The following is a 13,519-nucleotide window of genomic DNA, read 5'->3' on the forward strand; positions in this document are numbered from 1 at the left end:
TGTGAAGCCGACGTGCTAACCACTGGACTACCGGGCCGCCTATTTACTATACAACGAAGTCTAATCCAACAGCAACCTCTACTGCTTCGTTCGGAAACGGCAACAGCAACTACCACACTGGTTTGCACATGCGCAGTAGTCCAGGAAGTATTTGTTATTGTTAGTTTCAGATACAGCAAGAACATCGCATTGCTAAAATGGCTCCAAAACGGACCTTTGGATGTTAAGCAGCTAAGACAAGAAGAGCTCTGACACTGGAAGAGAGGGTAAAAGTGATCAAAATGAAAGACGTTGGAAGCAAAATAAGACATTATCCAAGAAATTGATGTAAGTGAAAGTGAATGCTGATAGTAAATTTCACAATTTCTTTCCCTTTTTTTCTTTCGAAACTGACTATATGAAGTGTCAAATAAGTGTATGCTCATACTTGCACTATTGGAATAAAAATAAAGAGTGCACTTAACGTTTGTGTGTGCATGTACACATGCGTTTGTTTGTGTGTGTGTTACGTCTGAGATCAAATTTGATACAGTGAAAGACCCCGTTGTGAAAAATTTCTTGCTGCAAACATGATTTCGTTGTAGAGGAGTTTCACTGGACATGTGGATATTTCAGACAGAGTTAACAACGTACAGTCAGCCATCACAGCAAGTTGCATTGAGTAATAATAATATAATAATTTTTAAAAATCCATTTTTAATGTCAGGCTGCTAATTTAATGGAAAATCTAATATATCCTATTTGGCACATGGATTTGGAAAGCTGACTGTATCAGTGCCAGCTATGAACCTCACTGCCTTGAAGGCAGAGGCTAGTAGCTAGTAATCAGAGTGCGTCAGAAAATTCACATTTGTTTGCCACATTGCATTTATCTATGAACAGAGATATAATGCAAACATCAATCTGAGAGTAGAGGGGGGAAGAAAGTCGTTTTTCAGATTGAGGCAGGCAACGCTTAAAGCATCCAAATTGACATGCGGATGCTTTTTTTCCTCACTTGATGCATTGGAGGGGAAAAGTACAGGTATTTTACAGTTGGAACATACCTCAGAATGTCCATAACCTGACATGGAAAAAGAAAAGGAAAAGGAAAAAAAAAATCCTAAAATTTACTCAATGATTAACATATAATCAATATAAAAAATATTAACACTGAAACCAATCTTCTCCACACCCACATTTCTTAAAAAATAAATAAGTTATTTTTTTTAAGGATTTTTTAATCTGGGAGAATCAGTTGATTAAATTACTCTGTGTAATCAGAGTACTTTTGTAGATGCAGTTGTGAACTTGACTGCCCAGTGCTTGGTGCTCGCGTACCAAGCGCTGTAATATGACAGAATTGGAGTACACCACGGCATCCAACAATCTCTTGTGAACAAAGGCCTGAGTGAACTATATTTATTCAGCGCACACTGCAGGATGGTTTCATGCAAAGCACATATGTCTTCTTTGATTTCTTCTTTGTGTTCATGCAAATTGTGTGTGACAATTATCTGTGTGGATTTGGGGACATTTCGATCAATAAGATAAGATAAGATATCCTTTATTTGTCCCACACTGGGGAAATTTACAGCCTCCAGCAGCAAGAATGTAGGTAGAAAGAAGAAAAAAAAACAACAAACACAGTTCAATTAAGTGCATTATAAACACTAAATGGATAAATCGCAGTGCTATTTACAATTATCTTTCACATCATTTAATTATTATCATTATTATTATTATTATTGTTGTTATTTTTATTCAGCAGCCTGACAGCAGTCGGTAGGAACAATGTAGGGGACATTGCGATCAATGTAAAATTTATCCAATTGCCTTAAAGGAGATTTATAATATACCTCTCTTTGAAATAGCACCATTATGGATAGAGCAAGCTGACGGCAGAACATTTCACAACAATTGTGTTATTCTGCCAATGGGAAAAACCATTATTGGCCGCACAGGACTAACATGGCTAATAAAAGCCTTTCCCTGTTCTGTGTAAGAAGATTCAAATTTTCTACAGTTGTCAGGAGCTGTTTCAGATTTATTCTAGAATAGTAGAAAGTTGTATCATCAGCAAATAGGACACATTTAAATTGTTTTGAGACCTTGCAGAAATCATTTATTTATAAGATGAATAGTTTTGGACCAAGCACCGACCCTTGAGGAACTCCGTGAGTGATTTTCAGTTGATTTGTTTTTTGATTGTTGAGCTGCACGTACTGATATCTGTTTTCTAAATAACCTTTAATCCATTTATAAACTACACCTATAATGCCATATCTTTCTATTTTTTTCAATAATATACTGTGATCTATTGTGTCAAAAGCTTTTTTTAGATCTAGGAAAACCCCAACAGTAAATTCTTTGTTCTCTATATTAGTGGCTATTACTTCCACAAACTCAATAACTGCTATTGAGGTAGTCCGTTTTTCCCTGAAGCCATATTGATTCTCAATTAACAGTGCATGCTTTTGTATAAAGCTATCAAGTCTGCGAGAAAATAGTTTTTCTAATATTTTTTAAAATTGTGGTAGTACTGATATTGGTCTATAATTTGTAAACAGATGTCTTTCTCCACTTTTATAGATTAGAATAACTTTAGCAATTTTCATTTTTGATGGAAAGATACCAGCTTTGAATGACAGGTTGCATATGTGCGTGAAAGGTTGCACTACATATTCTATAATCTGCTTTATTATTGTCATATCAATATTAAAGCAATCAGTTGACTTTTTATTTTTAAAAGTTTTTATATTATATTAATATTTGATACTTCTTGTTTTACAGAAGTAAGGAACATCGTGGAGGAGTTTTTTTCTATGTATCTATCTATTTCAAACAAGTTTGTTGGCTCAGGAATTTGTTTTGCTAGGTTACTGCCGATGTTGACAAAATACTCATTAAATTCAGTTGCTATTTCTGCAGTTTTTTCCAAAATAGTATTTTTGCCTTTGATAAAATACTCTGGATAATGCATTTTTTAGGACTATTTCTGATTACAATACAATGCAATACATGTGTTAGGGTTAGGGTTAGGGTTAGGGTTTAGGGTTAGGGTTAGGGTTAGGGTTTAGGGTTAGGGTTTAGGGTTAACCCATGTGTATTTTCCATATTTCTTGTGTGTTACTTTTATTCTGCTCTAATAGTGCATGATAATGATCTCTTTTACTGGTTCTTATAATATTTACGAGTTTATTTTTATAGGTCTTATATATTTTTTCTGCTTCTTCAGTTCTCAATTTTAAAAACAATTTATAGAAATTGTTTTTCTTTTTACATGCGTTTTCTATTCATTTCATTATCCATGGCTTACTTGGGTCTTTATACTTTTTGGAGACTTTAGTTAATGGAAAATGTTTATCATATAAGGAGATTATGGTAGACTGAAATACTTCAAACGCTGTATTTGGGTCTTCCTTGAGTAGACCTCGGTCCAGTTTTTTTTTTATTGAACGTGTCAATACTTGATCCTGGTGTCATATAGATGCCACTTATGATGATATTTGATGCCTTTTTATTATGTATTTCAATGGTTAGACATTCCATTAGGTTTTCTATTGTGTTTGTCAATCTGTCGATTTTACTGCATTTAAGTGCTTTGTCTACATATATTGCAACCGCCCCTCCTTTTTTGTTTTCCCTATTAGTTGCAAACATTTCATAACCTTCTATTTCCATTTCAGTTGTTTTATCTTCATCAAGCCAAGTTTCTGATAAGGCAATTATTTTAAATTTATTGAATTTAGTCAGGTATTCTTTCATTTCTGTGAAGTTTTTATAGAGACTTCAACTGTTTAAGTGTATTACTGAAAGTGCATTTTCCAATTTTATATTAGTGTTGAATTGTTCATCCAGGTAATAGTCAGAGTTTGTTACCCTTTATTTGTTCTTGAAGTTATTGTCAGGGTCCAAATTGTTCTCGGGATCGAATGGCTTATAGTCAATATCTTCAAGGCAGATGCTACAGATCCATGCGCACCAAATCCTCTAGCCATTAACTCCTTAAACAGTCACTGACGTAGTCACTCTTCTTGTACTACAAAATGGTACTACAAAACTACTGGTTACTCTAAAATGGTTCAATGATTTTGTTGTTTACGATGATACTAGTGCAGCGTGTTATACCGGAGACAAATTCCTTGTGTGTTCTACATACTTGGCCAATAAAGATGATTCTGATTCTGATTCTGATTCAAAGGGTTGGAAGTCCATGTTTTTGGGATGTGAATTTCCCGCTCCCACGCGGTCGTCGCTGGCTCCCTCGCGGTCGTCGTTGGTTCCCTCGCTGTCGTCGCTCGCTTTCTCGCCGTCATCACTGGCTCCTTCGCGGTTGCTGGCTGGACGTCTCCTGGGTCCCTCGCGGTCACTGGCTCCCCCTGCAATCGTCGCTGGTTTCCTCTCGGTTGTCTCTGGCTCCCTCACGGTGGTCGCTGGCTGGTTGTCTCCTGGCTTCCTCGCGGTCACTGGCTTCCCTGCAGTCGTCGCTGGCTTCCTCGCGGTCATCACTGGCTCCCTCACGGTCGGTCATCGCTGACTCCCTCGCGGTCGGTCGGTCTTGAAAAAGTTATTGTCTGGGTCGAAGTTGTTCTCGGGGTCAAATGTCTTGTAGTCAGTAGGGTTGGAAGTCATCAAAGGGTTCGAAGTCCATGTTTTTTGGTATGTGAATTTCCTGCTTCAGTAGGGTCAGAGTTTTTATCGTCGGATGGTGAACAATTCTCAGTATGCTGCTTGATGGTGTTGAACTCGAGCCTGTTGTGTTGGAGTACTGGTGCGGGGGTGGGCGATAAGTTTGTCATGTCTTAAGTAGGCAGTTTCCCCTCTGTCACGTGCAGCTTTTAATTTTGGGAGGAGCTCTTTTCTTTTTTTTCGTACGACATCTGTAAAGTCTTCGTTGATGTAGATGTTGAAGCCTTTTAAGGATTTTGCTTTTTGTAGGATCCTTGATCTGTCCTTGTATTTTAGAAATTTCACCACAACGGGCCTCGGTCGAGGTCTTCCAGGTTCTTGTCTTCCTGTGCGGTGAGCTCTCTTCACCTCAATTTGCCCCTGTATCAGCAGCTTCTCCTTGAGGATTTTTTTGAACTTTTTCCTCTGTTTCAGTCCACGTTTCTCCCGGTTTTTCCTCAATTCCATCAATTACCAATTTGTTTCTTCTTGACTGTCCTTCCAAGCAGTCCATCTTGTCTGTGAATACAAGCATGCCGTCACATATTTTGTAGAATTCTGTTTGCATGTCTTTGGAATGGCCAGTTTGACAGATTTGATTTTTTTAATGTCGTCTACCTCTTTTTAGTTAAAGTTGATGCTGGTTTTTATTTCTTGAACTTCCCTAGTAAAAGTGTCAAGTCGTTAGTTTGTTGAGTCTATTATCATCTTGACAAATCCTTTGAAATTTTCCTGTTGTTGTGCTCTCCCGGAGGATCCTGAGTCGTTCCCAGGCAAGCTAGGTGACATAGTCTCTCCAGCGTGTCCTGGGTCTTCCTCGGGGTCTACTCCCGGTGGGACATGACCGGAACACCTCACCGGAGAGGCGCTCAGGAGGCATCCGAATCAGATGCCCAAGCCTGTCATGTTCCGTATTCGGCAGCAGGTGGCACGCGTTCACTTCTGCCAGCTACACACCTGCTGCCTATTTTCCAGTGGTTACACCTGCTATATCTAGGCGCTCCGGCGTTTGACCCATTGCCGGAGTATTACATGCCGTGCCACTGCTGTTGCCCATATAACAGAAATTATTGTTCGATACCATTCGCGGTTAGTTACATTTTCGTCGTCCCAAGGGAATCTTTATATTATCGTGCGTGAACTAGTATTTGTGTCAACATACGTTCCTTGCCGTTTTTTGCAAGCGTTTTCTGTTGTCGCATTTCCTTATTTCCTGGTGCTCGTTTTTACCAGCGCTTTCTGTTGTCGCGTTGCTTATTTCCTGGTGCTCGTTTTGACCAGTGTTTTCTGTTATTTGTTAGGCGGGATTTTTGTTTATAATAAATATTATTGTTTTGACAGAGTCCTTGTTGGTGTCTGCTATTTTCGGGGATCCGCTTACTTTCGTTTTCTCTGTTACGTGCGAAGCAGTTCCCCTTCCCTGCTTCGTGCGTAACGTGACAAAGCCACCTCATCTGGCTCCTCTCGATGTGGAGGAGAAGCGGCTCGACTCTGAGCCCCTCCCGGTTGACCGAGCTTCTCACCTTATCTCTAAGGGAGAGCCCGGACACCCTCATTTCGGCCGCTTGTATCCGGGATCTCATTCTTTTGGTCACGACCCATAGCTCGTGACCATAGATGAGGGTTGGAACGTAGATCGACCGGTAAATTGAGAGCTTCGCCCTTTGGCTCAGCTCCTTCTTCACCATGACAGACCAATACAACGACCGCATCACAGCAGACGCTGCACCGATCCGCCTGTCGATCTCCCGCTCCCTCCTGCCCCCACTTGGGGCAAGATCTCCTCCCCGACCCGAAGGGGGCACTCCACCCTTTTCCGACTGAGGACCAGGGTTGCAGATTTGGAGGTGCTGATCTTCATCCCAACCGCTTCACACTCGGCTGCGAAATGCTCCAGTGAGAGTTGGAGAGCCCTGTTTGAAGGAGCCAACAGCTTCACATTATCTGCAAAAAGCAGGGATGCAATACTGAGGCCCCCAAAACGGACCCCCGCCGAGAAATTCTGTCCATAAAGGTTATGAACAGAATCGGCCTTGGCGGAGTCCTACCCCCACTGGAAACGATTCCGACTTACTGCCGGCAATGCGAACCAAACTCTGACATCGGTGGTATAGTGACCGAACAGCCCGTATCAGGGGATTCGGTACCCCTATACCATCGAAGCAGCACCCACAGAACTCCCCGAGGGACACGGTCAAACGCCTTCTCCGAGTCCACAAAACACATGTAGACTGGTTGGGCAAATTCCCACATACCCTCGAGGACCCTGCTAAGGGTGTAGAGCTGGTCCACTGTTCCACGGCCGGGACGAAAACCACACTGCTCCTCCTCAATCTGAGGCTCGACTTCCTGACGGACCCTCCTCTCCAGCACCCCTGAATAGACCTTACCAAGGAGGCTGAGGAGTGTGATCCCTCTGTAGTTGGAACACACCCTCCGGTCCCCCTTTTTAAAAAGAGGGACTACCACCCCGGTCTGCCAATCCAGAGGCACTCTCCCTGTTGACCACGCGATGTTGCAGAGGCGTGTCAACCATGACAGCCCCACAACATCCAGAGCCTTGAGGAATTCCGGGCGGATCTCATCCACCCCTGGGGCCTTGCCACCGAGGACCTTTTTAACCACATCGGTGACTTCAGCCACAGAGATAAGAGAGCCCACCTCAGAGTCCCCAGGCTCTGCTTCCTCCAAGGAAGGCGTTGGTGGAGTTGAGGAGGTCTTTGAAGTACTCTGCCCACCGGTTCACAGCATCCCGAGTCAAAGTCAGCAGCGCCCCAGCCCCACTGTACACAGTGTTAGTGGTGCACTGCTTCCCCATCCTGAGACGTCAGATGGTGGTCCAGAATTTCCTCGATGGAAGTCGGCTTCCATGGCCTCACCAAACTCTTCCCACGCTCGGGTTTTTGTCTCGGCGACCACCGAAGCTGCGTTCCGCTTGGCCAGTCGGTACCCGTCAGCTGCCTCTGGGGTCCCACAGGCCATAAAGGCTCGATAGGACTCCTTCTTCAGCTTGACGGCATCCCTTACTGCTGGTGTCCACCAGCGAGTACGGGGGTTGCCGCCACGACAGGCACCAACCACCTTACGGCCACAACTCAGATTGGCCGCCTCAACAATAGAGGCATGGAACATTGTCCACTCGGGCTCAATGTCCCCTTCCTCCCCCGGATCATAGGAAAAGCCCATTTTTCCCATGATCATGTCGGAGGTGGGAGTTGAAACTCCTTCTGACAGGGGATTCCGCCAGACGCTCCCAACAAACCCTCACAATATGTTTGGGTCTGCCAGGACGGACCGGCATCTTCCCCTACCATTGGAGCCTACTCACCACTAGGTGGTGATCAGTTGACAGCTCCGCCCCTCTCTTCACTCGAGTGTCCAGAACATGCGGCCGCAAATCCGATGATACAACTACAAAGTCGATCATCGAACCGCGGCCTAGGGTGTCCTGGTGCCAAGTGCACATATGGACACCCTTATGTTTGAACAAGGTGTTCGTTATGGACAATCCATGGCGAGCACAGGAGTCCAATAACAAAACACCACTCGAGTTCTGATCGGGGGGCCGTTCCTCCCAATCAAGCCCCTCCAGGTCTCACCGTCATTGATCACATGAGCATTGAATTCCCCCAGCAGAACAAGGGAGTCCCCAGCAGGAGTACTCTCCAGCACACCCTCCAAGGACTCCAAAAAGGGTGGGTATGCTGAGCTGCTGTTTGGTGCATATGCACAAACAACAGTCAGGACCCGTCCACCCACCCGAAGTTGGAGGGAGGCAACCCTCTCATCTACCGGTGTGAACACCAATGTACAGGCACTGAGCCAGGGGGCAATGAGTATGCCCACACCTGCTCTGCACCTCTCACCGTGAGCAACTCCAGAGTGGAAGAGAGTCCAACCCCTCTCGAGAGAACTGGTACCAGAACCCAGGCTGTGTGTGGAGGCAAGTCCGACTATATCCAGTGGGAAATTCTCTGCCTCAGACACCAGCTCGGGCTCCTTCCCTGCCAGAGAGGTGACATTCCATGTCCCAAGAGCTAGCTTCTGCAGCCGAGGATCGGACCGCCAGGGTCCCCACCTTTGTCTGCCGCCCAGCTCACATTGCACACGACCCCTTTGGCCCCTCTCATGGGTGGTGAGCCCATGGGAAGGGGGAACCACGTTGCCTCTTCGGGCTGTGCCCGGCTGGGCCCCATGGGTTTAGGGCCGGCCACCAGGCGCTTGCCAACGAGCCCCACCTCCAGGCCTGGCTCCAGAGGAGGACCCCGGTGACCCGCGTCCAGGCAAGGGAAACCTTGGTCCATATATTTTACTAATCATAAGGGGTCTTTGAGCCGTGCTTTGTCTGGCCCCTCACCTAGAACCTGTTTGCCATGGGTGACCCTGCCAGGGGCATAAAGCCCCAGACAACCTAGCTCCTAGGATCATTGGGACACACAATCCCCTCCACCACGGTAAGGTGACGACTCACGGAGGGGGTTTACTTGAGTGAGGGTCAGGAAATACTCTTCCTGCTTTGTGTCTTGCTTCTGTTTGGGTGGCATTTTGTCGGGTCTCGTTGCTAGCCGGTGGTATGCTAGTTTGTGACGTGTCCAGTGGGCTTGCTGCTGGGTGTTTCTCACGTGGCAAGTGGGTTTGCCGGCTCCCTCACGCTCGCTGGCGTTCGGCTGGTTGGTCTCTGGTGGTGGGTTCCAGCTGCGTGGCGACTTTTCGCAGTTAGCTTCTGTGCTAACGTCAGCGGTTAACTTCCGTGCTAACGAGCTAGCGTTTCGTCCAACACCCTCTTCACGTCGCCAATTTCTACACACGCGCTGCCACCATGTTTCGCACTGTTCTTTACTTTCAAATGTGGGAAAGCTTTACACGAGAAAAATGTTGACTTTGCTGTTGCTGCTCCTTCTTTCCGCTCGGCAATGCGTAGCAACTCACACTTTAGCATGTGATGTGTTCCAATTTACATTTCAAAGAACGGAAGCCATTCATTTACGAATGTGATTGCACTTTAGATTTGAATGAGGCAAAATAACATGCTCTTTCTCTCAAATATATTGTTATAATCATTTGTTTCAGATGTACTGTCATTATTGTCTGTATAAAAATTAATTTGGTGTTCCAAAAGTGTTTTTTCAAACTTGAGTCTCGAAAAAGAGGGGGTCGTCTTATAAACGGGGCCGTCTTACAGTATATTTGGACCAATACGGTAAGTCACCTAGCTTGTATTTAGTTCCTTGGGTCCTGTCACTCTTTGCACGGTCATAATGAGTTGTGAGTGTCTGTGTGCTTCTGTCATGCTTGGTTTTCTGGCAGTTTTTTTTGCTACTTTGGTTTCTTGTGATTTTCAGGACTTTGTTCGAGTACTTCAGTTGGCTTTTTTTCTGGTGTACTCCTATTTGTATTTTTGTTAAATGCGTCTTGATCAGTCCACCCTGCTCCTCCTTCCCTCCCTGCTTTTTGAGGTCCTCCAACTACCATTGAAAACCTGACAGCCCCGCGTGGTCGACTTTTTCCAAGGACAGCAGTTACATTGAACTGCTTTTCAGAGCCGACTCGGAGGTGATTAACAGTACCAAAGCTGACATTTTGATGCTACATTGACGATGTTCCTGGCCTCTAATTCTGTTTACATTTCATTGCCATGGTGCAGGTTTATGGTCTTGAACAATATAAAAATAGTTAGGAGTCATTACTCCTTTAACTACTGCACACCAGTCGATGTGATGGCTCTACTTATCTTATGCACATCAATCTGTTGCCAAGGGTTACTTGCTTCCTCCTTAAAGCGCCCCTGGCTGCAGAAAGTGCTTGCCGCTCTTGGGAAGTGCTCTCGAAGGCAGGGCCCGCCCCTCCTTTCGGGACCTATCCACCCTTAATCCCTTCCTCCAAGCCTCCTCTTCTTTTGTCAAGCAAGCTGCCTCAAATCCTCAATCTCTCAGAGTGTGATTATCATCTGCAATCCCATTTCTGACACCAATGTAACACCCTCGTTTGTGTTTAAAAGGACAACACAGTTACCAATGCTCTTCAGTTGCTTTCTTCCCACAAGTGGTAACAGAGTGCACATTCATTCAGGAGGTGCTCACGGCCCCAGCTCGCGCCCAGTCACCCAACACGCTGACTGCCTGCTGAAGGCAACCGTCAAGCTTATCTGGCACTCCTACCCTTTCACCTATAGTGTTCCTTTGATCCCTTAAATCGCTGTTCCTTTACTCTACCATCTCAGAGACGTCACATTCGCGCTTATGACAAAGAAAGAAAATGAGCAACTTTTAACTTAAATATGGCTATTTACAAACATGCTGGGAAGTATGTTGCTCCTGGGGGAGCTGGAAAACAGGCAGGACAGTGCCCCTTGAGGACCAAGTTCGGACACCCCTGGATTAATGTAATGTATACTGGGGTGAATGTGCAGTATTTTAAGGTCCTGGGCCTACCACGCGAGGAGTGCGGCACAAGGTATCCATGGCACATCTGTATCTCTCAAGATCCAAGTGGGAAGGCTCACCATAGAGCCAAGGTGATGGCTGGAATGACAAACCGTCACGTGATAGTTGTGAGGCAAAATGAGATTTAAACAAAAGAAAAAAAAGAGACCTGTAAATAGACAGGGTCAAATCTCAGTTATCAAATGTCTACACATTTTGAACATGTAGTTAACATCATGAATTTTCCATTATTTCTTATCATCATCTTATTCATGAAATAATCAAATGTCTGTTTTAAACATTATCCATACAAATATTAACAAGTTAGTTAAACTTTTAAACAGCTTATTTTTCAATTAGACATTCTTTTCTTTGTACAAAATAATAAAACAGACCACAAAAATAGTATATGATGTAACTATACACAATCAGAGATTAATAGCATTTTGTTACTCTTTAAAGTATGAAATAAAATATGATATAGCATCCTCGTCTCGAAAGGCGATGGTCGACGCGTGGGGGGGGGGGGGATTAGGTCCTGTACTGGACGCATGAGCGCGAGTGGCTGAAGAGCCCTATTCTTGAGTGGCATTCCCGCTGGCATTTCACGCAGGTGAATGTTGAGGATGGTGGGGTGGTGCGTGGAGCAGCTGCGCGGCACTTTCTCGCTGCCCGCTTCTGTGAGGCCCGGTCCTGCTCCTCCGCCGCAGCCTCGGCAACCCCTATGCGGATGGTGTTGCGCCAGGTGGCTCGGTCTGCTGCTGCACTCTCCCATCTGTTGGGATCCACCCGGACCGCCTTTAGGTCACGTTAGAAAGTATCCTTGTAGCGCAGCAGGGGCCGGCCCACACTCCGGCGTCCCTCAAGCAGCTCGCCATAGAGGATTTCCCGCGGCAGCCGGTGGGGGTCCATGCTGAAGGTATGGCCGATCCAGCGGAGCCTCCTCTTCATCAAGGTGCATTGGATGCTTAGGAGGCCGGCTTGTTGGAGGACCGCGGTGTTTGGAATCCGGTCCTGCCACCTGATGCGCAGCAGCCGCCGGAGGGCACGTATATGAAAGGTGTTAAGTCGCCGTTCCTGCCTAGCGTAGGTGGTCCATGACTCACTGCCGTAGAGTAAGGTGGAGAGGACGCAGGCCTCGTACACCATAACCTTGGTTTTTGCACTGAGAAGGCTGTTTTCCCAGACGCGTTTCGACAGCTTCGCCATCACACCGGCAGCCTTGGCGATCCTCGAGCTGATCTCGGCGTCGAGTGTTGTTGCACATGTGACGGTTGAGCCTAGATAGGTGAAGGAGTCGACATTTTGCAGCGGCGTGTCCTCGATGGTGATAGAGGGGGCGACGGTGGTTCCCTGGGCTAGTATATTTGTCTTCTTTAGGCTGATTGTGAGCCCGAAGTCCCTGCACGCACGCGAGAGTCTGTTCACCAAGTGCTGGAGTCCTGCCTCACTATGGGAAGTGAGGACAGCATCGTCTGCAAACAGTAGTTCTCTTACCAGGATGTTGTAGGTTTTAGACTTGGCGCGCAGTCTTGCCATGTTAAAGAGGCTACCATCTTGCCGTGTGCGGAGGTATACCCCCTCTTCGCAGTCGGAGAAGGCATACTGGAGGAGGATGGAAAAGAAGATTCCAAATAGGGTTGGTGCAAGGACGCACCCCTGCTTCACTCCACTGCTGACTGGGAATGGCTGGGAGGTAGCGCCGTTGAAGCGGACTGTGCTTTGCATGTCTTGATGGAAGGAGCGGATAACGGTGAGCAGTTTTGGTGGACAGCCTATCTTCTCCAGTATTTGAAATAGCCCGCTCCGGCTGACCAGGTCGAACGCTTTGGTCAGGTGATACGAAGGCAATGAACAGAGGTCTTTGCTGCTCGCGGCACTTCTCTTGAAGCTGGTGGAGGGAGAATATCATGTCCACTGTGGATCTTTTAGCCCTGAAGCTACACTGCGATTCGGGGTAGACTCGTGAGGCGAGGCGCTGAAGCCGTTTCAGGGCGACGCGGGCGAACACCTTCCCAACGGTGCTGAGCAGAGAGATGTCCCGATAGTTGTTACAGTCGCTGCAGTCCCCCTTGTTCTTGTAGAGGGTGACAATGGAGGCATCCCTCATGTCTTGGGGGATGTGGCCCTTTTCCCAGCAGAGGCTCAGAAGCTGGTGCAGCGGTTGCAGGAGCGTGTGTTTCCCATGCCGCAGTACCTCAGGGGGGATGCCATCCTGGCCTGGTGCTTTGCCATTGTTTAGAGCGTCGATTGCTTTCGCAAGCTCGTCAGGCGAGGGTGCGCTGTCCAGTTCCTCCATGAGGTGAAGGTCAGGCAGGGAGTCAAGGGCTGCTCCTGCGACGGTGTTTTGAGTTGCATATAGCTCTAGGTAGTGCTCGACCCACCTGTCCATTTGCCTGCTTTGGTCTTGGATCGTGTGACCGGTCTTGGACTTGAGAGGGGCGGTT

The sequence above is a fragment of the Hippocampus zosterae genome, chromosome 7 (genome assembly GCF_025434085.1).
Source record: "Hippocampus zosterae strain Florida chromosome 7, ASM2543408v3, whole genome shotgun sequence".
In the NCBI taxonomy this organism is placed as follows: Eukaryota; Metazoa; Chordata; class Actinopteri; order Syngnathiformes; family Syngnathidae; genus Hippocampus; species Hippocampus zosterae.